The sequence below is a fragment of the Atractosteus spatula genome, unplaced genomic scaffold (assembly GCF_055471065.1).
Source record: "Atractosteus spatula isolate fAtrSpa1 unplaced genomic scaffold, fAtrSpa1.hap1 Scaffold_7, whole genome shotgun sequence".
Lineage (NCBI taxonomy): Eukaryota > Metazoa > Chordata > Actinopteri > Semionotiformes > Lepisosteidae > Atractosteus > Atractosteus spatula.
Window position 1 is genome coordinate 313384 of NW_028296901.1, and position 24097 is coordinate 337480.

The 24097-nt window shown below is 55.4% G+C and overlaps 6 non-coding genes across 6 annotated transcripts; all 6 read left to right on the forward strand.

Moving 5' to 3' along the window:
• Window positions 1-2391: 2391 nt before the first annotated feature.
• LOC148805543 (U2 spliceosomal RNA) lies at window positions 2392-2585 on the forward strand. Its single transcript, XR_016090276.1, has one exon. It is a non-coding gene; the product is annotated as a U2 spliceosomal RNA (small nuclear RNA).
• Window positions 2586-8439: 5854 nt separating this feature from the next.
• Window positions 8440-8633, forward strand: LOC148805544 (U2 spliceosomal RNA). The gene has a single exon (XR_016090197.1). It is a non-coding gene; the product is annotated as a U2 spliceosomal RNA (small nuclear RNA).
• Window positions 8634-11665: 3032 nt separating this feature from the next.
• On the forward strand, window positions 11666-11861 carry LOC148805545 (U2 spliceosomal RNA). Its single transcript, XR_016090279.1, has one exon. It is a non-coding gene; the product is annotated as a U2 spliceosomal RNA (small nuclear RNA).
• Window positions 11862-12642: 781 nt separating this feature from the next.
• On the forward strand, window positions 12643-12833 carry LOC148805546 (U2 spliceosomal RNA). The gene has a single exon (XR_016090170.1). It is a non-coding gene; the product is annotated as a U2 spliceosomal RNA (small nuclear RNA).
• A 5854-nt stretch (window positions 12834-18687) lies between these two features.
• LOC148805547 (U2 spliceosomal RNA) lies at window positions 18688-18880 on the forward strand. Its single transcript, XR_016090220.1, has one exon. It is a non-coding gene; the product is annotated as a U2 spliceosomal RNA (small nuclear RNA).
• Window positions 18881-21924: 3044 nt separating this feature from the next.
• Window positions 21925-22113, forward strand: LOC148805548 (U2 spliceosomal RNA). Its single transcript, XR_016090223.1, has one exon. It is a non-coding gene; the product is annotated as a U2 spliceosomal RNA (small nuclear RNA).
• The last annotated feature ends 1984 nt before the right edge of the window (window positions 22114-24097 follow it).

A 24097-nucleotide genomic window follows, 5' to 3' on the forward strand; every position in this document is an offset into this window, starting at 1 on the left:
AGCAAGCAGGCAGGCAAGAGAGGGGGAGAGCGGAGTCCGGGCGGCCGGCAGCCGCGTGCGGACCGGGCTCCAGAGGCGTCGGCCTGCGCCGCTGCGCGCCAGCCGGACGCCCGCGCGCCCGCCCAAGGCCGGCGTCGGGCATCGCTTCTCGGCCTTTTGGCTAAGATCAAGGTTTAAGCCGGCAAGCCCGCAATTCCAAGATCTTAGTCCGGGGGGTCGGGAAGGCGAGGGGAGGAACGGAAGGACCTGACGGAACGGAGTGCTGATGGTGGAGCCTGGAAGACTGGAGCGGTGGTGACGAGGATCTGCTGAGACGGTGGTCGGTGTTGGACAACGGCGGTTTTGTTTACCTGGAGGATCCGGAAGGAGCGCTGAGGATTTTGCTGGAACGATGGCTGGGCATCCCTGGGCGAGGAAGGAGCGGAGGAAGAACTCCCTTTCTTTTTCACTGAGGAGCCGCGACGGACCTGTGTGCTGGGATAGAGATAAGTTTAAAAAGTTTATGTTGATTCAATGTTTGGGGGTTAACTTGGCGGACGTTTTTTGCCTCCAGGATTATTGTGCCCGGGGAGTGTTCGAAGTGACTCTCGCATCAGAAGCTTTGTGCTTCGATGTGTGGAGAAAGGTTCAGGAGAAGAAGGATGAGGATCCGGTTAAGTTATTTCGTGTGGAGCCAATGTTTGCCGGGGAACTGACAGTCATGATGGTTCATGTGTTTGATTCATTTGTTCCAGAGAAGGACATTGAGGCATTTTTACAACAATTTGTGGATTTGCAAGGAGCAGGGAAAAGACAGTTGGATCCTGATGGTGTGTGGAATGGGAAGCGGACTTACCTGATGAGACTGCGACTGGGGAAGACGGCCGAGGAGGGGGTGATACACCCCCCTGCATTCTTCGAGATCGGGACCCATAGGGGCTACCTGGTTTATCCTGGGCAGCCCCTTGCGTGTATGGTATGCGGGGAACGTGGACATTTTGCTTCACAGTGTACGTTGGTGTCCTGCAAGCGGTGTGGGAAGACAGGTCACGTGGCCAGGAATTGCCTGCAAGAGAAAAAGTGTTATCTGTGTGACGAGCCGGGACATGTTTATCAGTGTTGTATAAAGAATGTGAAGAAGAGTGTTAATGTAAATTGTGTGAGTAGGAATGTAAGAGACATGGAGAAAGAAGGGAGTGATGTGCAGGGAGGAATTTATGACTTTGAGGACATGGTAGTGTATGCGGACGGGTTTATTGACAGCGACGAAGAGAGACAGTACTCTGACTTTGTGAAATCGTGTGAACTGGACTTAGAGAAGGAAGGGTACACGGGCATTTTGTTAGAGGGGCGGTTTCAGGGAGATAGTGGGATCGACAGTAGGACGAATGGTTTGGGGAGCGCGGAGAGAGATGTGTCAGGTGTTGAGGAGGGGTCAAACAGGCTCAAGTTTCGTTGGGTGAATGGTGATGCTGGTGAAAGCGTATCAGTTTTGACTGTAGATGGGAAGGAGGAAGGGAATGAGAAGGGTGAGGTTAAGGTGGGACAGACAGTTAGGAAAAAAGGAAAAAAGAAAGGGAAGGGATGATGTAGATTTAAGGTATAGACGTTAGATGTTAGGTTTCTTTTTTGCATAAGGGGCGGGATTAGGGAATTAGGTGGCGAGTTTGGGTTATATGGCGGGTTTTCTTCGAATGTTTGGACGTGAATAATGTGGAATTGTGATACTGGGTTTGCTGTGTTTTTTGTTTTTTGTTATTAACTGACTTGAATTTGTATAAGTATAACGAAGTTATTGTATTGAATGTTATGTGAAATTGATTGTTGAAATACTTGTAAAAGGGATGGGCAATGTAAATAGGACAGAGGTTTTGGGGTTGGTTAGTGGGAAAATTTGATTTGTTTCACTAGGACGGGTTTTTGGATGTATATAGTAGAGTTACGGAAATGGATTGTACTGACAGTTTGGAAAAAAGGGTATCTGGGTTAATTGCATAATGGGCGGGATTATGGAGATGAGTGGAGGTTTTGGGGTATGTGATGGGATGTGAATAGGTTTGGTTGCGATTTGATTTGTTTGTGCAATTTTGTTGATATGAATGGGATTTGTTGGTAGTTTACTGAAGATTCTGTTAGCTGATTATGGAATGGAACTTTTGGGTTGAAATGTTATGTTTAACAGATGTACTGATTCTGTATTAGCCTAGGCGTGTGTGCTGTGCTACAGGGTTGGATGACAAAGGCTGTGTATTTGGGTTTGTGAATTAATGGTTGATACGACCTTGTTTGTCAATATGAATAAGGTATTTGGTTGGTTGTGATTTGTTTCCTTTTATGTTTTATTAGAAAACAGTACTTTGTGCTTATAAGTATGGTTGAAAATAAGGTAAAGGAAAATAATGGAATTTAATGAACTGTTTTCCAATAAAAAAAAAAAAAAAAAAAAAAAAAAATCTGTTCTTATCAGTTTAATATCTGATACGTCCCCCATCGGGGGACCACATATTAAACGGATTTTTGGAACAGGGAGCTGGATCAGGAGCTTGCTCCGTCCTCTCCACGCATCGGCCCGGTATTGCAGCGCCTCCGGGAACGGTGCACTACCTTCTCTCAGCGGTGAAAAGACAGACGTAGCTAGCAAGCAAGCGAGGTGGACCGGAGCTCCTTCCTCTCCGGTCTCGTCTCTCGTCCATCTGTGTGTCTCTGTGTCTCTCTCTCTCCCCCTCCCCGTTCCCGTGCTCCCTCCGTGCACTTTCCCGCGCCTCGACTCTCTCGGCAAGCAGGCCGGCCCCCTTTTCGGCTCCCGTGCGTTTTCCCTCCAAAAAACTTAGTTTTTTCCTCCTTTTTCCAGGGAGGCAGGCGTGGCTTGTGTGTGTGTGTGTGTGTGTGTGTGTGTGTGTGTGTGTGTGTGTGTGTGTGTGTGTGTGTCCCCGTCCTTGCAGGCGGGCCCCTTTCGACAGCCGGCCGTTTTCCCTCCAAAAAACTTAGTATATACACCTTTTCTTTCTTTTTTTCGGCAGGCAGGCAGGTGTGTGTGTGTCCCCGTCCCTCCCGAGAGAGCGCTGCCCCTTGCCTCTGCCCGCAGGTGCCGACGGTCCGCTTTCGCTTGCAGCTCACTCGGCACGGCTGCTGCTGGTGGGAGGGGCCTAAGCTAAGGAGGCCGGCCGGCTGGCGCCCCCCGCGGCTGCGGTCGTTGTCGGGCCGTTGACAGGAGATCAAAGAGCAGGGCCCCCGCCCGGGACTGGCGGGCAGGCAGGCGAGCAAGCAGGCAGGCAAGAGAGGGGGAGAGCGGAGTCCGGGCGGCCGGCAGCCGCGTGCGGACCGGGCTCCAGAGGCGTCGGCCTGCGCCGCTGCGCGCCAGCCGGACGCCCGCGCGCCCGCCCAAGGCCGGCGTCGGGCATCGCTTCTCGGCCTTTTGGCCAAGATCAGGGGCCGAGGGAGAGACGAACGAGGACACCTACAACAAGGACACGGTTTTTTGGACTGCTTGCTGAACTGAACCCGGATTGCTTGGATTTGCCTTTGGATTGCGGACTTGGGAGTTTCCTTTTTTGCTGGGGAGTAGGCTGCTTGCAGCCGAAAGGCTGCGCTCCGGGATGGCCACGGACCCCGGAGAATCCAGGAGGGCTGGGACGGATCCCAGCGTGAGATGGACCATCAGACTGAACTGGAAGGCGGAGACGGAGATGCCTGGGCGAGAGGAGGTAGAAGACAAAATTTTGTTTGACATTTTGGGAGTTAGCGTGGCGGAACTTAAATGTGTGCAGGGGAACCGGGCACAGAAATTTTTGGATGTCACCTTTGTGAACGCGGATGTCTATGGACGGGTAGTGAAGAGATGCACAGAGGTCATCGAGAGTGGAGGGATGCGCGAGTACGAGTGCGGCGGACTGCAGGGAGACAACAGGCGGTGGGTGGTAGTGCACATGTTCGAGCCCTTCATCACAGATACCGATGTCACGGCCTTCCTTCGGCGGTATGTGGAAGTGAGAAGCGGGCCCCATATCATCCAGGATACCCGGAAAGTCTGGACCGGCAAACGGAGATACGAGGTCGAACTAAGGAGGGACAGCAGAACCAACGACGGGTTTGCCCACCCACCGGCCACCTTTGCCATCGGATCAGGTAGGGGGTATTTGTACTATTGGAACCAGCCGGATTTTTGCCGCAAGTGTCGCAGATCCGGACACCGAGAGGGGGCGTGTCAGGCAACGGAGTGCGGACGGTGCAATGAGCGGGGCCACTCGACACGGCAGTGTCCAGTGAAAGAGTGCTCCCTGTGCGGCAACACGGGGCACTTGTTCCGCCAGTGCATAAAAAGAAGCGCCGAGTATAACAGGGTGATGTTCGAGGGGGCAAGGTTGGCAGTGGAGGACGGCGAAGAGGAAGATCAGCCAGAGGGTAGTGCAGCCCCTGGCGGGGGAGGGAAGGAAGGAAGCAGACGGCAGGAACAGGTGGAGGACGATCAACGGGTGGAGGGAGAGGACGAACAGCCGGGAACTTCTCGGGAGGCCGAGGACAGCGAAGAGAGCTGGGCGCTGGTGGTGAAGAAAGGACACCGCAGGAAGGGGAAGGGAGCACCTGCAGCAGCAGCACCAGCGCCAGCAGAAGAGGAGAAGGTGGCGCCCCTACAGGGCAAACGGAAGAAGAAGATGAAGAAGCGGATGGGAGAAGAACAACAGTCCCAGGAGACCCAGGAGAAAAAGAAAAGGACAGTCAAGGGGGAAGAGCAGGACAGGAACCAGGGAGAGTCAGTGGACCCTGAGGGGATGGAAGAGGGGTCGGAGTACCTGTCAGCCTCGAGCGACTCGGAGCTCGAGAGCGCCGAAGACTCTCTTCCGCCTGGACAAGGATCAGGACCAGCATTAATGAGCTCCTTCTCGGTGTCGCGGAACACGACGGAGGACGGCAGCCCGGTGGTTACCTGCCAGGTGAGCATGGCCACCCCCGAGCAAGAACCCCAGTATAGCCCCGCCGAAGTTGGTTACATGTCCACCGACGACACTTCGGTAAGTACAGCAGGGGCAGCAAGCTCTCCCGAGCTCAGCCTCGAGGAGGCGATGGAGAGTGACACCCCCCCACGGGAACCGCCATGACCTTCGTGGCGGCAACGGTCAACGTGAGGGGTTTGAGAAGGCAGGACAAGAGAGTGGCAGTTTTCCGTTACCTGTCTCAGAGGCACCTGGACGTGGTCTTCCTGCAGGAAGTCCACCTTAAGGACCTCAACGACGTGAGGACCTTTCAGAGGGAGTGGAGGAAGGGTCCTTCGTGGTGGAGCGTCGGAGGGGTGAACTCCACCGGCGTCGGCATCTTGTGCGGCTCGCCAGGTTTCGTCGTCCAGTCGGTCAGCTCGGTCATCCCCGGACGTCTGCTGGTGGTGGACGGGATCTGGAGGAAAACAAGGGTCAGGTTAGTCAGCGTGTACGCCCCAGCAGACAGACGACAGCAGGGTACTTTCCTGAAAGACCTGGAGCCCCTGCTGTATACCAACAGGGAGCTGATCGTGGGCGGCGATTTCAACATCGACCTGGGAGACGCGCACGGCCAGGGAGTTCATCTCTTGAGGTCCTTGATCGTAGACTTCGGCCTTAGAGACGGGTTTCGGAATGTCGCACACCACACGTGGGATAACGGGAGAGGGATCTTCCGGCGATTGGACTACATCCTCTCTACTGTGAAGTGGAAAGTCCTGAGCAGGCAAGTGACCCCCACCTGGTTCTCGGATCATCGGCTGCTGTCGGTCTCTTTTGGTGTTGAGGACCCCGGCTTCCAGACTGGGTACTGGAAGCTGAACAGACAAGTTCTGCAGGAGGCGAGATACCGGAAGAAGATCGAGTCAGTGCTGAGGGACTTTGAGGAGAGGAGGGAGCTCTTTAGCTCCTCGGTGCACTGGTGGGAATCGTGTAAGGAGACTCTCGCGACGGTCACCAAGCGTTATTGCTGGATCCGGCGGAGCCTGGAGGAACGCCAGTGTGCCCATCTTCAAGAAGAACTCGAGGCGCTGTACGAGCAGCTGAACCAGGGGGGCGCTTTTGACGGCGAAAGGATCGCGGAGGTCAGAGGCCGGCTCAGAGACCAGTGGCTGCAGAGAGCGAAGGACTTCCTTTTCAGACTGCGGGGAGTGTGGAGAGAAGGGGAAGAACGATGCTCGCCCCAGTTCTTCGGCGCTGTGAGGAGACGGCAGGAGCGCTGTCTCTTCGAGAGCATCCAGCGCGAAGACGGGACTGCAGCCACGGACATACCCGGGATGGTGGAGTGTGCCACAGGGTTCTATACGTCTCTGTTTCAGGAGAAGGAGACCGACCCCAGCATCAGGGAGAAGCTCCTGGAAGGTGTGGAGAGGGTGGTGGATGACACCTCCACCCTGGCCGGACCAGTGTCAGGGGCAGAACTGAGGAAAGCGATGCTCGGTTTGAAGAAGGGCACGGTCCCTGGCATTGACGGCCTACCAACAGAGTTCTACTCCACCTTCTGGAGTCATCTGGAGCCCTTCTTGGTGCAGGTCTTCAACGAGGCCCTGAACAGTGAAGACCTGGGCCTCTCCATGAGGACCGGGGTCATCTCGCTGATCTACAAAGGCGGAGACAAGGCGGACCTGGGAAACTGGAGGCCGATCCAGCTCCTGTGCACGGACTATAAGATCTTGGCCAGGGTGCTGGGCGGCCGCCTGAGAACGGTGATGCCGGAGCTGGTCGGGGCGGACCAGACATGTGGCGTGGCAGGCCGGAAGATCAGCTGGACCTTGCAGCTGATCCGGGACACCATCGCCTGGGTTGAAGATAGAGGCCTGCCGCTCATGCTGGTGAGCCTGGACCAGGCAAAGGCGTTCGACCGGGTCCACCATGGAATCCTGTGGGCGCTCCTGCGGAGGAAGGGTCTGCCTGACAGGTTTGTCAGGTGGATTAAGGCGCTATACACCGGCGCGAAATCCCGGGTATGTGTGAACGGAGCAGTAGGGAGGAGTATCCCAGTAAGATGTGGTGTGCGACAGGGCTGTCCTCTGTCGCCCCTGCTGTACGTGATCTATCTCGAACTCCTGCTGGACCAACTGAGGAGGGATCCTGCGGTGGCTGGAATACGAGTACCAGGTGGAGGCGGGCAGGAGGCGAAGATCGCCGCCTATGCGGATGACATCACGCTCTTCCTGAGCTCTGAAAGAAGCTTGGGGAGAGTGTTGGACACCATAGAGGCATACTCCAGAGGCACCGGCGCCCGTTTGAACCACGCCAAGAGCCTAGTGAAGCTGTTCGGGACCTGGGCATATGAGCCGGAGATCGTTGGGGGACTGACAACAACAACGGGCCCGGTTAAAGTCCTGGGGGTCCTTTTTCACACCACGGACTCCTCAGGCTTGAACTGGGCGGCCAGGTTCCGGAAGGTCAACCAGAAGCTGGGCCTTTGGCGGCAGCGTTCATTAACATGGATCGGAAAGGCGCTGGTGCTGAAGGTAGAAATTCTGCCCCTCCTGCTCCACCTGGCGGTCGTTTACCCCCTACCTGCAAGGAAGAGGAAAGAGCTCACGCGAGCCATCTTCGTCTTCGTGTGGGGGAACTCGTACGAGCGCATCAGAAGGAAGGATATGTGCAGGCCCGTCGAAGACGGTGGCAGGGGGATTCTGGACTTTCCAACTAAACTGGACTGCGCCTTTGTTGCAAACCTGTGTACCATCTTGTACAGCAACCCGCCTCACCTGTGCAGCTGTTTCGTGAGCCTCTGGCTCTCGGCACACATGCGACACCTGGCCGCCTGGACGAACACGACCCCGAAGGCCGAGCGACTCCCACTGCACTACCGCCACGCAGTGCAGTGGCTGCGGGCACACCCAGAGGTTCGGGACGGAACAGCAACGCTGAGCCATAGAGGAATGTACAGGACCATCGTGGCAGAAGACAGGCCAGCGATCCTGGGTGTGCCCCGGAACATCTGGCAGCAGGCCCAACCTAAGGGCCTAGATAATAAACTGAAAGACATGAACTGGCTCGGTGTATGGGGTCGACTGGCGGTCAGGGCAGTTATGCATTCGCATGGCCTGTCCAGACAGAGCCAGTGCCCGAGACAAGGCTGCACGGAGGAAGAAACAGTGAACCATGTCTTCTGGGAGTGCGGGTTTGCGCAGCAGGTGTGGAGGTCCAGCCGGCGCCTCTTCGTGCAGGTGGGTCTGGGTTTCCCCTTGTCACTCAGCCTGGTGATGAAAGGTGTGCCCGGTTCTCGAAGATGGAACACACGCTTTCTTCTGTGGCTGCTAGTCAGCTTAATCAAGCTCAGCATTTGGGACGCACGGACGGAGCTGATTAGGCATAACATTGAAGGAACAGTCCCAGGCATCCTCCAGAAGGTGAAAAGGGATGTGGTGCGGAGAATCCGATGGGACGTCAAGCGCTGGGGATTCGCAGCGGCTAAGGAGCGCTGGAAGGACTTGATCACGTGGTGTTAAGGTGGTGGGTAGTTTAAAGATTTAAGCACTTTTGTACTGTTTTCTAATAAAAACATAAAAAAAAAAATCTGTTCTTATCAGTTTAATATCTGATACGTCCCCCATCGGGGGACCACATATTAAACGGATTTTTGGAACAGGGAGCTGGATCAGGAGCTTGCTCCGTCCTCTCCACGCATCGGCCCGGTATTGCAGCGCCTCCGGGAACGGTGCACTACCTTCTCTCAGCGGTGAAAAGACAGACGTAGCTAGCAAGCAAGCGAGGTGGACCGGAGCTCCTTCCTCTCCGGTCTCGTCTCTCGTCCATCTGTGTGTCTCTGTGTCTCTCTCTCTCCCCCTCCCCGTTCCCGTGCTCCCTCCGTGCACTTTCCCGCGCCTCGACTCTCTCGGCAAGCAGGCCGGCCCCCTTTTCGGCTCCCGTGCGTTTTCCCTCCAAAAAACTTAGTTTTTTCCTCCTTTTTCCAGGGAGGCAGGCGTGGCTTGTGTGTGTGTGTGTGTGTGTGTGTGTGTGTGTGTGTGTGTGTGTGTGTCCCCGTCCTTGCAGGCGGGCCCCTTTCGACAGCCGGCCGTTTTCCCTCCAAAAAACTTAGTATATACACCTTTTCTTTCTTTTTTTCGGCAGGCAGGCAGGTGTGTGTGTGTCCCCGTCCCTCCCGAGAGAGCGCTGCCCCTTGCCTCTGCCCGCAGGTGCCGACGGTCCGCTTTCGCTTGCAGCTCACTCGGCACGGCTGCTGCTGGTGGGAGGGGCCTAAGCTAAGGAGGCCGGCCGGCTGGCGCCCCCCGCGGCTGCGGTCGTTGTCGGGCCGTTGACAGGAGATCAAAGAGCAGGGCCCCCGCCCGGGACTGGCGGGCAGGCAGGCGAGCAAGCAGGCAGGCAAGAGAGGGGGAGAGCGGAGTCCGGGCGGCCGGCAGCCGCGTGCGGACCGGGCTCCAGAGGCGTCGGCCTGCGCCGCTGCGCGCCAGCCGGACGCCCGCGCGCCCGCCCAAGGCCGGCGTCGGGCATCGCTTCTCGGCCTTTTGGCTAAGATCAAGGTTTAAGCCGGCAAGCCCGCAATTCCAAGATCTTAGTCCGGGGGGTCGGGAAGGCGAGGGGAGGAACGGAAGGACCTGACGGAACGGAGTGCTGATGGTGGAGCCTGGAAGACTGGAGCGGTGGTGACGAGGATCTGCTGAGACGGTGGTCGGTGTTGGACAACGGCGGTTTTGTTTACCTGGAGGATCCGGAAGGAGCGCTGAGGATTTTGCTGGAACGATGGCTGGGCATCCCTGGGCGAGGAAGGAGCGGAGGAAGAACTCCCTTTCTTTTTCACTGAGGAGCCGCGACGGACCTGTGTGCTGGGATAGAGATAAGTTTAAAAAGTTTATGTTGATTCAATGTTTGGGGGTTAACTTGGCGGACGTTTTTTGCCTCCAGGATTATTGTGCCCGGGGAGTGTTCGAAGTGACTCTCGCATCAGAAGCTTTGTGCTTCGATGTGTGGAGAAAGGTTCAGGAGAAGAAGGATGAGGATCCGGTTAAGTTATTTCGTGTGGAGCCAATGTTTGCCGGGGAACTGACAGTCATGATGGTTCATGTGTTTGATTCATTTGTTCCAGAGAAGGACATTGAGGCATTTTTACAACAATTTGTGGATTTGCAAGGAGCAGGGAAAAGACAGTTGGATCCTGATGGTGTGTGGAATGGGAAGCGGACTTACCTGATGAGACTGCGACTGGGGAAGACGGCCGAGGAGGGGGTGATACACCCCCCTGCATTCTTCGAGATCGGGACCCATAGGGGCTACCTGGTTTATCCTGGGCAGCCCCTTGCGTGTATGGTATGCGGGGAACGTGGACATTTTGCTTCACAGTGTACGTTGGTGTCCTGCAAGCGGTGTGGGAAGACAGGTCACGTGGCCAGGAATTGCCTGCAAGAGAAAAAGTGTTATCTGTGTGACGAGCCGGGACATGTTTATCAGTGTTGTATAAAGAATGTGAAGAAGAGTGTTAATGTAAATTGTGTGAGTAGGAATGTAAGAGACATGGAGAAAGAAGGGAGTGATGTGCAGGGAGGAATTTATGACTTTGAGGACATGGTAGTGTATGCGGACGGGTTTATTGACAGCGACGAAGAGAGACAGTACTCTGACTTTGTGAAATCGTGTGAACTGGACTTAGAGAAGGAAGGGTACACGGGCATTTTGTTAGAGGGGCGGTTTCAGGGAGATAGTGGGATCGACAGTAGGACGAATGGTTTGGGGAGCGCGGAGAGAGATGTGTCAGGTGTTGAGGAGGGGTCAAACAGGCTTAAGTTTCGTTGGGTGAATGGTGATGCTGGTGAAAGCGTATCAGTTTTGACTGTAGATGGGAAGGAGGAAGGGAATGAGAAGGGTGAGGTTAAGGTGGGACAGACAGTTAGGAAAAAAGGAAAAAAGAAAGGGAAGGGATGATGTAGATTTAAGGTATAGACGTTAGATGTTAGGTTTCTTTTTTGCATAAGGGGCGGGATTAGGGAATTAGGTGGCGAGTTTGGGTTATATGGCGGGTTTTCTTCGAATGTTTGGACGTGAATAATGTGGAATTGTGATACTGGGTTTGCTGTGTTTTTTGTTTTTTGTTATTAACTGACTTGAATTTGTATAAGTATAACGAAGTTATTGTATTGAATGTTATGTGAAATTGATTGTTGAAATACTTGTAAAAGGGATGGGCAATGTAAATAGGACAGAGGTTTTGGGGTTGGTTAGTGGGAAAATTTGATTTGTTTCACTAGGACGGGTTTTTGGATGTATATAGTAGAGTTACGGAAATGGATTGTACTGACAGTTTGGAAAAAAGGGTATCTGGGTTAATTGCATAATGGGCGGGATTATGGAGATGAGTGGAGGTTTTGGGGTATGTGATGGGATGTGAATAGGTTTGGTTGCGATTTGATTTGTTTGTGCAATTTTGTTGATATGAATGGGATTTGTTGGTAGTTTACTGAAGATTCTGTTAGCTGATTATGGAATGGAACTTTTGGGTTGAAATGTTATGTTTAACAGATGTACTGATTCTGTATTAGCCTAGGCGTGTGTGCTGTGCTACAGGGTTGGATGACAAAGGCTGTGTATTTGGGTTTGTGAATTAATGGTTGATACGACCTTGTTTGTCAATATGAATAAGGTATTTGGTTGGTTGTGATTTGTTTCCTTTTATGTTTTATTAGAAAACAGTACTTTGTGCTTATAAGTATGGTTGAAAATAAGGTAAAGGAAAATAATGGAATTTAATGAACTGTTTTCCAATAAAAAAAAAAAAAAAAAAAAAAAAAAAAATCTGTTCTTATCAGTTTAATATCTGATACGTCCCCCATCGGGGGACCACATATTAAACGGATTTTTGGAACAGGGAGCTGGATCAGGAGCTTGCTCCGTCCTCTCCACGCATCGGCCCGGTATTGCAGCGCCTCCGGGAACGGTGCACTACCTTCTCTCAGCGGTGAAAAGACAGACGTAGCTAGCAAGCAAGCGAGGTGGACCGGAGCTCCTTCCTCTCCGGTCTCGTCTCTCGTCCATCTGTGTGTCTCTGTGTCTCTCTCTCTCCCCCTCCCCGTTCCCGTGCTCCCTCCGTGCACTTTCCCGCGCCTCGACTCTCTCGGCAAGCAGGCCGGCCCCCTTTTCGGCTCCCGTGCGTTTTCCCTCCAAAAAACTTAGTTTTTTCCTCCTTTTTCCAGGGAGGCAGGCGTGGCTTGTGTGTGTGTGTGTGTGTGTGTGTGTGTGTGTGTGTGTGTGTGTGTGTCCCCGTCCTTGCAGGCGGGCCCCTTTCGACAGCCGGCCGTTTTCCCTCCAAAAAACTTAGTATATACACCTTTTCTTTCTTTTTTTCGGCAGGCAGGCAGGTGTGTGTGTGTCCCCGTCCCTCCCGAGAGAGCGCTGCCCCTTGCCTCTGCCCGCAGGTGCCGACGGTCCGCTTTCGCTTGCAGCTCACTCGGCACGGCTGCTGCTGGTGGGAGGGGCCTAAGCTAAGGAGGCCGGCCGGCTGGCGCCCCCCGCGGCTGCGGTCGTTGTCGGGCCGTTGACAGGAGATCAAAGAGCAGGGCCCCCGCCCGGGACTGGCGGGCAGGCAGGCGAGCAAGCAGGCAGGCAAGAGAGGGGGAGAGCGGAGTCCGGGCGGCCGGCAGCCGCGTGCGGACCGGGCTCCAGAGGCGTCGGCCTGCGCCGCTGCGCGCCAGCCGGACGCCCGCGCGCCCGCCCAAGGCCGGCGTCGGGCATCGCTTCTCGGCCTTTTGGCTAAGATCAAGTGTAGTATCTGTTCTTATCAGTTTAATATCTGATACGTCCCCCATCGGGGGACCACATATTAAACGGATTTTTGGAACAGGGAGCTGGATCAGGAGCTTGCTCCGTCCTCTCCACGCATCGGCCCGGTATTGCAGCGCCTCCGGGAACGGTGCACTACCTTCTCTCAGCGGTGAAAAGACAGACGTAGCTAGCAAGCAAGCGAGGTGGACCGGAGCTCCTTCCTCTCCGGTCTCGTCTCTCGTCCATCTGTGTGTCTCTGTGTCTCTCTCTCTCCCCCTCCCCGTTCCCGTGCTCCCTCCGTGCACTTTCCCGCGCCTCGACTCTCTCGGCAAGCAGGCCGGCCCCCTTTTCGGCTCCCGTGCGTTTTCCCTCCAAAAAACTTAGTTTTTTCCTCCTTTTTCCAGGGAGGCAGGCGTGGCTTGTGTGTGTGTGTGTGTGTGTGTGTGTGTGTGTGTGTGTGTGTGTGTGTGTGTGTGTGTGTCCCCGTCCTTGCAGGCGGGCCCCTTTCGACAGCCGGCCGTTTTCCCTCCAAAAAACTTAGTATATACACCTTTTCTTTCTTTTTTTCGGCAGGCAGGCAGGTGTGTGTGTGTCCCCGTCCCTCCCGAGAGAGCGCTGCCCCTTGCCTCTGCCCGCAGGTGCCGACGGTCCGCTTTCGCTTGCAGCTCACTCGGCACGGCTGCTGCTGGTGGGAGGGGCCTAAGCTAAGGAGGCCGGCCGGCTGGCGCCCCCCGCGGCTGCGGTCGTTGTCGGGCCGTTGACAGGAGATCAAAGAGCAGGGCCCCCGCCCGGGACTGGCGGGCAGGCAGGCGAGCAAGCAGGCAGGCAAGAGAGGGGGAGAGCGGAGTCCGGGCGGCCGGCAGCCGCGTGCGGACCGGGCTCCAGAGGCGTCGGCCTGCGCCGCTGCGCGCCAGCCGGACGCCCGCGCGCCCGCCCAAGGCCGGCGTCGGGCATCGCTTCTCGGCCTTTTGGCCAAGATCAGGGGCCGAGGGAGAGACGAACGAGGACACCTACAACAAGGACACGGTTTTTTGGACTGCTTGCTGAACTGAACCCGGATTGCTTGGATTTGCCTTTGGATTGCGGACTTGGGAGTTTCCTTTTTTGCTGGGGAGTAGGCTGCTTGCAGCCGAAAGGCTGCGCTCCGGGATGGCCACGGACCCCGGAGAATCCAGGAGGGCTGGGACGGATCCCAGCGTGAGATGGACCATCAGACTGAACTGGAAGGCGGAGACGGAGATGCCTGGGCGAGAGGAGGTAGAAGACAAAATTTTGTTTGACATTTTGGGAGTTAGCGTGGCGGAACTTAAATGTGTGCAGGGGAACCGGGCACAGAAATTTTTGGATGTCACCTTTGTGAACGCGGATGTCTATGGACGGGTAGTGAAGAGATGCACAGAGGTCATCGAGAGTGGAGGGATGCGCGAGTACGAGTGCGGCGGACTGCAGGGAGACAACAGGCGGTGGGTGGTAGTGCACATGTTCGAGCCCTTCATCACAGATACCGATGTCACGGCCTTCCTTCGGCGGTATGTGGAAGTGAGAAGCGGGCCCCATATCATCCAGGATACCCGGAAAGTCTGGACCGGCAAACGGAGATACGAGGTCGAACTAAGGAGGGACAGCAGAACCAACGACGGGTTTGCCCACCCACCGGCCACCTTTGCCATCGGATCAGGTAGGGGGTATTTGTACTATTGGAACCAGCCGGATTTTTGCCGCAAGTGTCGCAGATCCGGACACCGAGAGGGGGCGTGTCAGGCAACGGAGTGCGGACGGTGCAATGAGCGGGGCCACTCGACACGGCAGTGTCCAGTGAAAGAGTGCTCCCTGTGCGGCAACACGGGGCACTTGTTCCGCCAGTGCATAAAAAGAAGCGCCGAGTATAACAGGGTGATGTTCGAGGGGGCAAGGTTGGCAGTGGAGGACGGCGAAGAGGAAGATCAGCCAGAGGGTAGTGCAGCCCCTGGCGGGGGAGGGAAGGAAGGAAGCAGACGGCAGGAACAGGTGGAGGACGATCAACGGGTGGAGGGAGAGGACGAACAGCCGGGAACTTCTCGGGAGGCCGAGGACAGCGAAGAGAGCTGGGCGCTGGTGGTGAAGAAAGGACACCGCAGGAAGGGGAAGGGAGCACCTGCAGCAGCAGCACCAGCGCCAGCAGAAGAGGAGAAGGTGGCGCCCCTACAGGGCAAACGGAAGAAGAAGATGAAGAAGCGGATGGGAGAAGAACAACAGTCCCAGGAGACCCAGGAGAAAAAGAAAAGGACAGTCAAGGGGGAAGAGCAGGACAGGAACCAGGGAGAGTCAGTGGACCCTGAGGGGATGGAAGAGGGGTCGGAGTACCTGTCAGCCTCGAGCGACTCGGAGCTCGAGAGCGCCGAAGACTCTCTTCCGCCTGGACAAGGATCAGGACCAGCATTAATGAGCTCCTTCTCGGTGTCGCGGAACACGACGGAGGACGGCAGCCCGGTGGTTACCTGCCAGGTGAGCATGGCCACCCCCGAGCAAGAACCCCAGTATAGCCCCGCCGAAGTTGGTTACATGTCCACCGACGACACTTCGGTAAGTACAGCAGGGGCAGCAAGCTCTCCCGAGCTCAGCCTCGAGGAGGCGATGGAGAGTGACACCCCCCCACGGGAACCGCCATGACCTTCGTGGCGGCAACGGTCAACGTGAGGGGTTTGAGAAGGCAGGACAAGAGAGTGGCAGTTTTCCGTTACCTGTCTCAGAGGCACCTGGACGTGGTCTTCCTGCAGGAAGTCCACCTTAAGGACCTCAACGACGTGAGGACCTTTCAGAGGGAGTGGAGGAAGGGTCCTTCGTGGTGGAGCGTCGGAGGGGTGAACTCCACCGGCGTCGGCATCTTGTGCGGCTCGCCAGGTTTCGTCGTCCAGTCGGTCAGCTCGGTCATCCCCGGACGTCTGCTGGTGGTGGACGGGATCTGGAGGAAAACAAGGGTCAGGTTAGTCAGCGTGTACGCCCCAGCAGACAGACGACAGCAGGGTACTTTCCTGAAAGACCTGGAGCCCCTGCTGTATACCAACAGGGAGCTGATCGTGGGCGGCGATTTCAACATCGACCTGGGAGACGCGCACGGCCAGGGAGTTCATCTCTTGAGGTCCTTGATCGTAGACTTCGGCCTTAGAGACGGGTTTCGGAATGTCGCACACCACACGTGGGATAACGGGAGAGGGATCTTCCGGCGATTGGACTACATCCTCTCTACTGTGAAGTGGAAAGTCCTGAGCAGGCAAGTGACCCCCACCTGGTTCTCGGATCATCGGCTGCTGTCGGTCTCTTTTGGTGTTGAGGACCCCGGCTTCCAGACTGGGTACTGGAAGCTGAACAGACAAGTTCTGCAGGAGGCGAGATACCGGAAGAAGATCGAGTCAGTGCTGAGGGACTTTGAGGAGAGGAGGGAGCTCTTTAGCTCCTCGGTGCACTGGTGGGAATCGTGTAAGGAGACTCTCGCGACGGTCACCAAGCGTTATTGCTGGATCCGGCGGAGCCTGGAGGAACGCCAGTGTGCCCATCTTCAAGAAGAACTCGAGGCGCTGTACGAGCAGCTGAACCAGGGGGGCGCTTTTGACGGCGAAAGGATCGCGGAGGTCAGAGGCCGGCTCAGAGACCAGTGGCTGCAGAGAGCGAAGGACTTCCTTTTCAGACTGCGGGGAGTGTGGAGAGAAGGGGAAGAACGATGCTCGCCCCAGTTCTTCGGCGCTGTGAGGAGACGGCAGGAGCGCTGTCTCTTCGAGAGCATCCAGCGCGAAGACGGGACTGCAGCCACGGACATACCCGGGATGGTGGAGTGTGCCACAGGGTTCTATACGTCTCTGTTTCAGGAGAAGGAGACCGACCCCAGCATCAGGGAGAAGCTCCTGGAAGGTGTGGAGAGGGTGGTGGATGACACCTCCACCCTGGCCGGACCAGTGTCAGGGGCAGAACTGAGGAAAGCGATGCTCGGTTTGAAGAAGGGCACGGTCCCTGGCATTGACGGCCTACCAACAGAGTTCTACTCCACCTTCTGGAGTCATCTGGAGCCCTTCTTGGTGCAGGTCTTCAACGAGGCCCTGAACAGTGAAGACCTGGGCCTCTCCATGAGGACCGGGGTCATCTCGCTGATCTACAAAGGCGGAGACAAGGCGGACCTGGGAAACTGGAGGCCGATCCAGCTCCTGTGCACGGACTATAAGATCTTGGCCAGGGTGCTGGGCGGCCGCCTGAGAACGGTGATGCCGGAGCTGGTCGGGGCGGACCAGACATGTGGCGTGGCAGGCCGGAAGATCAGCTGGACCTTGCAGCTGATCCGGGACACCATCGCCTGGGTTGAAGATAGAGGCCTGCCGCTCATGCTGGTGAGCCTGGACCAGGCAAAGGCGTTCGACCGGGTCCACCATGGAATCCTGTGGGCGCTCCTGCGGAGGAAGGGTCTGCCTGACAGGTTTGTCAGGTGGATTAAGGCGCTATACACCGGCGCGAAATCCCGGGTATGTGTGAACGGAGCAGTAGGGAGGAGTATCCCAGTAAGATGTGGTGTGCGACAGGGCTGTCCTCTGTCGCCCCTGCTGTACGTGATCTATCTCGAACTCCTGCTGGACCAACTGAGGAGGGATCCTGCGGTGGCTGGAATACGAGTACCAGGTGGAGGCGGGCAGGAGGCGAAGATCGCCGCCTATGCGGATGACATCACGCTCTTCCTGAGCTCTGAAAGAAGCTTGGGGAGAGTGTTGGACACCATAGAGGCATACTCCAGAGGCACCGGCGCCCGTTTGAACCACGCCAAGAGCCTAGTGAAGCTGTTCGGGACCTGGGCATATGAGCCGGAGATCGTTGGGGGACTGACAACAACAACGGGCCCGGTTAAAGTCCTGGGGGTCCTTTTTCACACCACGGACTCCTCAGGCTTGAACTGGGCGGCCAGGTTCCGGAAGGTCAACCAGAAGCTGGGCCTTTGGCGGCAGCGTTCATTAACATGGATCGGAAAGGCGCTGGTGCTGAAGGTAGAAATTCTGCCCCTCCTGCTCCACCTGGCGGTCGTTTACCCCCTACCTGCAAGGAAGAGGAAAGAGCTCACGCGAGCCATCTTCGTCTTCGTGTGGGGGAACTCGTACGAGCGCATCAGAAGGAAGGATATGTGCAGGCCCGTCGAAGACGGTGGCAGGGGGATTCTGGACTTTCCAACTAAACTGGACTGCGCCTTTGTTGCAAACCTGTGTACCATCTTGTACAGCAACCCGCCTCACCTGTGCAGCTGTTTCGTGAGCCTCTGGCTCTCGGCACACATGCGACACCTGGCCGCCTGGACGAACACGACCCCGAAGGCCGAGCGACTCCCACTGCACTACCGCCACGCAGTGCAGTGGCTGCGGGCACACCCAGAGGTTCGGGACGGAACAGCAACGCTGAGCCATAGAGGAATGTACAGGACCATCGTGGCAGAAGACAGGCCAGCGATCCTGGGTGTGCCCCGGAACATCTGGCAGCAGGCCCAACCTAAGGGCCTAGATAATAAACTGAAAGACATGAACTGGCTCGGTGTATGGGGTCGACTGGCGGTCAGGGCAGTTATGCATTCGCATGGCCTGTCCAGACAGAGCCAGTGCCCGAGACAAGGCTGCACGGAGGAAGAAACAGTGAACCATGTCTTCTGGGAGTGCGGGTTTGCGCAGCAGGTGTGGAGGTCCAGCCGGCGCCTCTTCGTGCAGGTGGGTCTGGGTTTCCCCTTGTCACTCAGCCTGGTGATGAAAGGTGTGCCCGGTTCTCGAAGATGGAACACACGCTTTCTTCTGTGGCTGCTAGTCAGCTTAATCAAGCTCAGCATTTGGGACGCACGGACGGAGCTGATTAGGCATAACATTGAAGGAACAGTCCCAGGCATCCTCCAGAAGGTGAAAAGGGATGTGGTGCGGAGAATCCGATGGGACGTCAAGCGCTGGGGATTCGCAGCGGCTAAGGAGCGCTGGAAGGACTTGATCACGTGGTGTTAAGGTGGTGGGTAGTTTAAAGATTTAAGCACTTTTGTACTGTTTTCTAATAAAAACATAAAAAAAAAATCTGTTCTTATCAGTTTAATATCTGATACGTCCCCCATCGGGGGACCACATATTAAACGGATTTTTGGAACAGGGAGCTGGATCAGGAGCTTGCTCCGTCCTCTCCACGCATCGGCCCGGTATTGCAGCGCCTCCGGGAACGGTGCACTACCTTCTCTCAGCGGTGAAAAGACAGACGTAGCTAGCAAGCAAGCGAGGTGGACCGGAGCTCCTTCCTCTCCGGTCTCGTCTCTCGTCCATCTGTGTGTCTCTGTGTCTCTCTCTCTCCCCCTCCCCGTTCCCGTGCTCCCTCCGTGCACTTTCCCGCGCCTCGACTCTCTCGGCAAGCAGGCCGGCCCCCTTTTCGGCTCCCGTGCGTTTTCCCTCCAAAAAACTTAGTTTTTTCCTCCTTTTTCCAGGGAGGCAGGCGTGGCTTGTGTGTGTGTGTGTGTGTGTGTGTGTGTGTGTGTGTGTGTGTGTGTGTGTGTGTGTGTCCCCGTCCTTGCAGGCGGGCCCCTTTCGACAGCCGGCCGTTTTCCCTCCAAAAAACTTAGTATATACACCTTTTCTTTCTTTTTTTCGGCAGGCAGGCAGGTGTGTGTGTGTCCCCGTCCCTCCCGAGAGAGCGCTGCCCCTTGCCTCTGCCCGCAGGTGCCGACGGTCCGCTTTCGCTTGCAGCTCACTCGGCACGGCTGCTGCTGGTGGGAGGGGCCTAAGCTAAGGAGGCCGGCCGGCTGGCGCCCCCCGCGGCTGCGGTCGTTGTCGGGCCGTTGACAGGAGATCAAAGAGCAGGGCCCCCGCCCGGGACTGGCGGGCAGGCAGGCGAGCAAGCAGGCAGGCAAGAGAGGGGGAGAGCGGAGTCCGGGCGGCCGGCAGCCGCGTGCGGACCGGGCTCCAGAGGCGTCGGCCTGCGCCGCTGCGCGCCAGCCGGACGCCCGCGCGCCCGCCCAAGGCCGGCGTCGGGCATCGCTTCTCGGCCTTTTGGCTAAGATCAAGGTTTAAGCCGGCAAGCCCGCAATTCCAAGATCTTAGTCCGGGGGGTCGGGAAGGCGAGGGGAGGAACGGAAGGACCTGAAGGAACGGAGTGCTGATGGTGGAGCCTGGAAGACTGGAGCGGTGGTGACGAGGATTTGCTGAGACGGTGGTCGGTGTTGGACAACGGCGGTTTTGCTTACCTGGAGGATCCGGAAGGAGCGCTGAGGATTTTGCTGGAACGATGGCTGGGCATCCCTGGGCGAGGAAGGAGCGGAGGAAGAACTCCCTTTCTTTTTCACTGAGGAGCCGCGACGGACCTGTGTGCTGGGATAGAGATAAGTTTAAAAAGTTTATGTTGATTCAATGTTTGGGGGTTAACTTGGCGGACGTTTTTTGCCTCCAGGATTATTGTGCCCGGGGAGTGTTCGAAGTGACTCTCGCATCAGAAGCTTTGTGCTTCGATGTGTGGAGAAAGGTTCAGGAGAAGAAGGATGAGGATCCGGTTAAGTTATTTCGTGTGGAGCCAATGTTTGCCGGGGAATTGACAGTCATGATGGTTCATGTGTTTGATTCATTTGTTCCAGAGAAGGACATTGAGGCATTTCTACAACATTTTGTGGATTTGCAAGGAGCAGGGAAAAGACAGTTGGATCCTGATGGTGTATGGAATGGGAAGCGGACTTACCTGATGAGACTGCGACTGGGGAAGACGGCCGAGGAGGGGGTGATACACCCCCCTGCATTCTTCGAGATCGGGACCCATAGGGGCTACCTGGTTTATCCTGGGCAGCCCCTTGCGTGTATGGTATGCGGGGAACGTGGACATTTTGCTTCACAGTGTACGTTGGTGTCCTGCAAGCGGTGTGGGAAGACAGGTCACGTGGCCAGGAATTGCCTGCAAGAGAAAAAGTGTTATCTGTGTGACGAGCCGGGACATGTTTATCAGTGTTGTATAAAGAATGTGAAGAAGAGTGTTAATGTAAACTGTGTGAGTAGGAATGTAAGAGACATGGAGAAAGAAGGGAGTGATGTGCAGGGAGGAATTTATGACTCTGAGGACATGGTAGTGTATGCGGACGGGTTTATTGACAGCGACGAAGAGAGACAGTATTCTGACTTTGTGAAATCATGTGAACTGGACTTAGAGAAGGAAGGGTACACGGGCATTTTGTTAGAGGGGCGGTTTCAGGGAGATAGTGGGATCGACAGTAGGACGAATGGTTTGGGGAGCGCGGAGAGAGATGTGTCAGGTGTTGAGGAGGGGTCAAACAGACTTAAGTTTCGTTGGGTGAATGGTGATGCTGGTGGAAGTGTATCAGGCTTGACTGTAGATGTGAAGGAGGAAGGGAATGAGAAGGGTGAGGTTAAGGTGGGACAGACAGTTAGGAAAAAAGGAAAAAAGAAAGGGAAGGGATGATGTAGATTTAAGGTATAGACGTTAGATGTTAGGTTTCCTTTTTGCATAAGGGGCGGGATTAGGGAATTAGGCGGCGAGTTTGGGTTATATGGCGGGTTTTCTTCGAATGTTTGGACGTGAATAATGTGGAATTGTGATACTGGGTTTGCTGTGTTTTTTGTTTTTTGTTATTAACTGACGTGAATTTGTATAAGTATAACGAAGTTATTGTATTGAATGTTATGTGAAATTGATTGTTGAAATACTTGTAAAAGGGATGGGCAATGTAAATAGGACAGAGGTTTTGGGGTTGGTTAGTGGGAAAATTTGATTTGTTTCACTAGGACGGGTTTTTGGATGTATATAGTAGAGTTACGGAAATGGATTGTACTGACAGTTTGGAAAAAAGGGTATCTGGGTTAATTTGCATAATGGGCGGGATTATGGAGATGAGTGGAGGTTTTGGGGTATGTGATGGGATGTGAATAGGTTTGGTTGCGATTTGATTTGTTTGTGCAATTTTGTTGATATGAATGGGATTTGTTGGTAGTTTACTGAAGATTCTGTTAGCTGATTATGGAATGGAACTTTTGGGTTGAAATGTTATGTTTAACAGATGTACTGATTCTGTATTAGCCTAGGCGTGTGTGCTGTGCTATAGGGTTGGATGACAAAGGCTGCGTATTTGGGTTTGTGAATTAATGGTTGATATGACCTTGTTTGTCAATATGAATAAGGTATTTGGTTGGTTGTGATTTGTTTCCTTTTATGTTTTATTAGAAAACAGTACTTTGTGCTTATAAGTATGGTTGAAAATAAGGTAAAGGAAAATAATGGAATTTAATGAACTGTTTTTCAATAAAAAAAAAAAAAAAAAAAAAAATCTGTTCTTATCAGTTTAATATCTGATACGTCCCCCATCGGGGGACCACATATTAAACGGATTTTTGGAACAGGGAGCTGGATCAGGAGCTTGCTCCGTCCTCTCCACGCATCGGCCCGGTATTGCAGCGCCTCCGGGAACGGTGCACTACCTTCTCTCAGCGGTGAAAAGACAGACGTAGCTAGCAAGCAAGCGAGGTGGACCGGAGCTCCTTCCTCTCCGGTCTCGTCTCTCGTCCATCTGTGTGTCTCTGTGTCTCTCTCTCTCCCCCTCCCCGTTCCCGTGCTCCCTCCGTGCACTTTCCCGCGCCTCGACTCTCTCGGCAAGCAGGCCGGCCCCCTTTTCGGCTCCCGTGCGTTTTCCCTCCAAAAAACTTAGTTTTTTCCTCCTTTTTCCAGGGAGGCAGGCGTGGCTTGTGTGTGTGTGTGTGTGTGTGTGTGTGTGTGTGTGTGTGTGTGTGTGTGTGTGTGTGTGTGTGTCCCCGTCCTTGCAGGCGGGCCCCTTTCGACAGCCGGCCGTTTTCCCTCCAAAAAACTTAGTATATACACCTTTTCTTTCTTTTTTTCGGCAGGCAGGCAGGTGTGTGTGTGTCCCCGTCCCTCCCGAGAGAGCGCTGCCCCTTGCCTCTGCCCGCAGGTGCCGACGGTCCGCTTTCGCTTGCAGCTCACTCGGCACGGCTGCTGCTGGTGGGAGGGGCCTAAGCTAAGGAGGCCGGCCGGCTGGCGCCCCCCGCGGCTGCGGTCGTTGTCGGGCCGTTGACAGGAGATCAAAGAGCAGGGCCCCCGCCCGGGACTGGCGGGCAGGCAGGCGAGCAAGCAGGCAGGCAAGAGAGGGGGAGAGCGGAGTCCGGGCGGCCGGCAGCCGCGTGCGGACCGGGCTCCAGAGGCGTCGGCCTGCGCCGCTGCGCGCCAGCCGGACGCCCGCGCGCCCGCCCAAGGCCGGCGTCGGGCATCGCTTCTCGGCCTTTTGGCTAAGATCAAGGTTTAAGCCGGCAAGCCCGCAATTCCAAGGTCTTAGTCCAGGGGGTCGGGAAGGCGTGGGGACGGAAGGTCTGACCGGAAGGAGTGGAGTCTGGAGTTCGGAGGTTGGAGAGCTGGTGCTTGGTGACGAGGGCGACGAGGAGGATTGCCGGACGGTGGAAGGAGTGTTGCTGCCAAGGACGACCTTTTGCAGTGCTGGTGTGGAGAGGATTGCCGTTGGTGGACGACGACGAGAGGATGGAGCAGAACGGCTGGAAGTCAGCGGGGTTTTCTTGGCTGAAGGAGGAGCGGAGGAAGGACTCTCTCCGTTTCATGCCGAGGAGCCGGGATGGACTGGAGGCTTGGGACCGAGCTAAGTTTAAAAAGCTTGTTTTGTTTGATGGTCTGGGTTTACGTTTTGAAGATATTTTGTGTTTACAGGACTTTGGTGCCCGGGGGATTTTTGATTTGACTTTGATTTCAGAAGCTTTATGTTTGGATGTTTGGAGGAAGGTGCAGGAGAAGGAAGAGGACGCACCGTTTCGGCTTTTTCAAGTCGAACCGCTGTTTGCTGGGGAACTGAAGGTGTTGACAGTTCATATGGGCGATCCCTTTGTTCCGGAGGGGGACATAGTCTCCTTCCTGCAGCAATTTGTGGATCTACAAGGAGTGGGGAAGAGAGATTTGGAACCGGACGGAGTGTGGACTGGAAAAAGAACATACCAGATGAGGTTGCGTCTGGGGAAGACAGTGGCAGAGGGGGTGATACACCCTCCTGCCTTTTTCAAGATCGGGACTCGTAAGGGGTACCTAGAGTATTCTGGGCAGCCCCTTGCATGTTATAAATGTGGAGAACGGGGTCATTTTGCAAGGCTGTGTACGTTGGTACGGTGTAGGCTGTGTGAGACATTGGGCCACATGGCAAAGGAATGTGTGCAGGGGAAGAGGTGTTTCTTGTGTAAAGAAATAGGACATGTGTCTCGGGAGTGTACAAAGGGAGAAGGTGGTGGGGAAGCAGAGGAGGCATTGGGGAAGGGGAGGGGGAAGGGTGAAGTTGGAATAAGGGAGGGACAGGGGAGCGGGGAGGTCAAGGTAAAAATAGAGAAGGTTCCTGAGAAGGGGAAGGGGATGGGGGAGATTAGCAGGGAAACAAGGGAGGTGTTAGTAAAGGGAAAGGA